The sequence below is a fragment of the Mandrillus leucophaeus genome, unplaced genomic scaffold, assembly GCF_000951045.1.
Source record: "Mandrillus leucophaeus isolate KB7577 unplaced genomic scaffold, Mleu.le_1.0 Scaffold62, whole genome shotgun sequence".
Taxonomy (NCBI): Eukaryota; Metazoa; Chordata; class Mammalia; order Primates; family Cercopithecidae; genus Mandrillus; species Mandrillus leucophaeus.
The window spans coordinates 5,548,085-5,550,612 of record NW_012106697.1 but is presented as its reverse complement, the minus strand read 5'-3'; the positions used below and the strand labels follow the sequence as shown (position 1 = coordinate 5,550,612).

The window sequence follows — 2,528 nt, the reverse complement described above, 5'->3', positions numbered from 1 at the left end:
CACATGCACACACTCACACACTCACATGGACACACACCCTCTCACACACACTTACATGCACACACACATGCACACTTTCTTATCTCTAGTAAGTCTGTCTCGCTGGTTACATTTCATGCCAGTTTATTTTCTCCAGTAAAAACCCTAGGCTCTGTCACTAGGGCTGGTCTGATTCGAAGGCCTTCACCAACCTCAGTGCCATGTAGAAGGGAGAGCACTGGGAATGACAGCAGGCACTGGATTGTAGCCCTGTTTCTGCCATTCATAGTTTAACCTTGGCTAAGCCACTTCATTTCTCCAGGCTCAGATTCAATGCCCCAGTATGAGTTGGTCTAGAGCTGGATTTCCCCAGAATGTGGGGTATAGCATAACAGCTGCTCCTTGGAAAGAAAGGGTATCTTGACCAAATACACTGGGACACTGTTTCAGCGTGTATATACCTCCATCCCTCTTGGAGAGTCATAATGCACATAAACTTGACAAAGGCTCTGAGAAGTCCTACGTAAATGCAGTTGGGTAACTCTTTAACCTAGTATTTTGTAAACGTTTAAAAATCACAGAACACCCTCACTTGTTTTTTTCTTTTTAAATACTGAAGAGCAGACTTTGAGAAATGCTCATCATGGTGGTCTCTAAGGAAATCAGGATTCCTGCCCCATTACCTTGAGGGTGACTTTTGAAATTGACATGTTTTGCCAACAAGCTGACTCCTGAGAAAGGCAGAAAATGTCCTATGTTGCCTTACCTGGCCTCTTGGAGGCCTTGTTCATCATCATTAATCTTAAGGTGCCAGGCTTGCCAGCTGGAATCCATGAGCCAGCCCTGATAGTGAGACGCCCACATTATAGAGGCCCTTCTCCCTGCCATCCTCCCGTAAAAACTCATTTTCATTCCCCAAGGATTTCTTCATTGTCTTCTAGGAGCTTAGGCCTGGGGATGGGGACAACAGAAAGACCTTGAGAAACTTAATGTTTCTGTTGAGGAAATGACCATCTCCCCGCAAGCCAGGGAAAGGAAAAGGAACAAGCAGGCACTGAGCCTTGGCCAGGAGAGGGCTGTGCTCCCTTCATTTTAGTTGAGCCTTGTGAACATCTTCTAAGGTAAAGGTTACTCTTCCCTTTAGAAGACAAAAGCCCAAGGCAGAGAGAAGTTAAGTCACTTGTCCAAGGCCACTTGCTTAACTTGTGGCAGAATCAGGATTCAGCATTACTCAGGTGAGGTATAAGAAGGCATGGCACATACAGGTAGAGAGGGCCAGACCCAGGGGAAGAAGGAAGGTGCACACCAGGCTGGAGGAATCTGGGGTTGTGGGGAGAGCCATGGCTGGGAGACAAGATAACATCCAAGTTCAAGTCCTGGGTCTGTGCTGTTAGCCTTTCTGGTTTTCTCAAGTGAGGAGACTGGAAATGACTCTCTTCTAGCTGTGACGTTAATGAATTCACTTCTAGTTAGGGGGTGAGACTTGAGCAGGTCTGGGAAAGAGATTAGAAGGCAGAGGCAAGCAGTGACAAAAACCAGAACATGAAGAAAAGCTTGTGTGCACCCAGAAAAATATTCATTCAGTGCTATCTGGCAGACACCATGCTTGGACCTGTGGGTATCACAGTGAACAAAACAGATCCAAGCCCTGATCTTCATGAAGGTTACACACTTGAGGGGAGACACACGAAAAAATGAAAATTTTAGAAGGTGATGAGTGTCAAGGAAAAAAATAATGCAAAGGAAAAGGAACCAGGAGTGGGGTTCTATCCTAGATAGGATGGTCAGGGAAGGCCTCCAGTGAAGGTGATATGTGAGCAGAAACTTGAAGATGACTGAGAAGTGGATGGGGTAGATTCTGGAGTATTCTGAGCAGAGGAGTAGCCTGTGTGTAGGTACTGAGGTGCGTAGACGCTGTGGCTGCCATCTTCAGGGAGGGACAAGGAGGAGAGTGAAGAAATGAGGCTAGGAATGTTGACCTCTTTCAGGTGAGGGAGGAGGAGAGTGAAGAGATGAGGCTGGGGATGTTGAGCTCTTTCAGGTGAGGGAGGAGGAGAGCGAAGAGATGAGGCTGGGAATGTTGACCTCCTTCAGTGTGCAAAAACTTGGGGAAAAAAGTTCAGTGGCATTTTATTTGTTGGATAAAAGTATTAGAAATTTTAAAATAAAATGTTTTGTGACTTAGTCCAAAATTCTAGAGGACACGGGCCTTTGTCCTTGGTTAGACTCTGTGTCCAAGAAACAAATAGCATCCCAAGAATCAACTCTCCCTCTCCCTGGGGACCTAGGTACCACATCTCTGTTCTGTTCTCTCAAGGATATCCAAGGCTCTGCTCATGACTGAAGTATGCACAGACAATGGTTGGTAACATTTGTCACATTTTTACATTGCTTTACATGACTTTTGTCAACATGAAAGTGGAAACCAGACTCTCTACCATCGCATGAGTTGGGTTGTAAAAGTCATGGGTTTCTTGTTCTTTAGAATGGCTTTTCCTAGCAGTGGACTCCTCTGACTTTACAACCAATGGTGTGCTCCTGATTCAATC

At 45.6% G+C, this 2,528-nt stretch overlaps 1 long non-coding RNA gene across 1 annotated transcript in view; it reads left to right on the top strand.

Annotated features, from left to right (window-relative positions):
* LOC105553964 overlaps nucleotides 1-2,528 on the top strand; it is a 4,701-nt gene that overhangs the window by 823 nt on the left and 1,350 nt on the right. The window contains exon 2 of the long non-coding RNA XR_001008249.1: nucleotides 14-2,020. This is a non-coding gene — a long non-coding RNA (uncharacterized LOC105553964). The remainder of the gene's footprint in view (nucleotides 1-13; nucleotides 2,021-2,528) is intronic.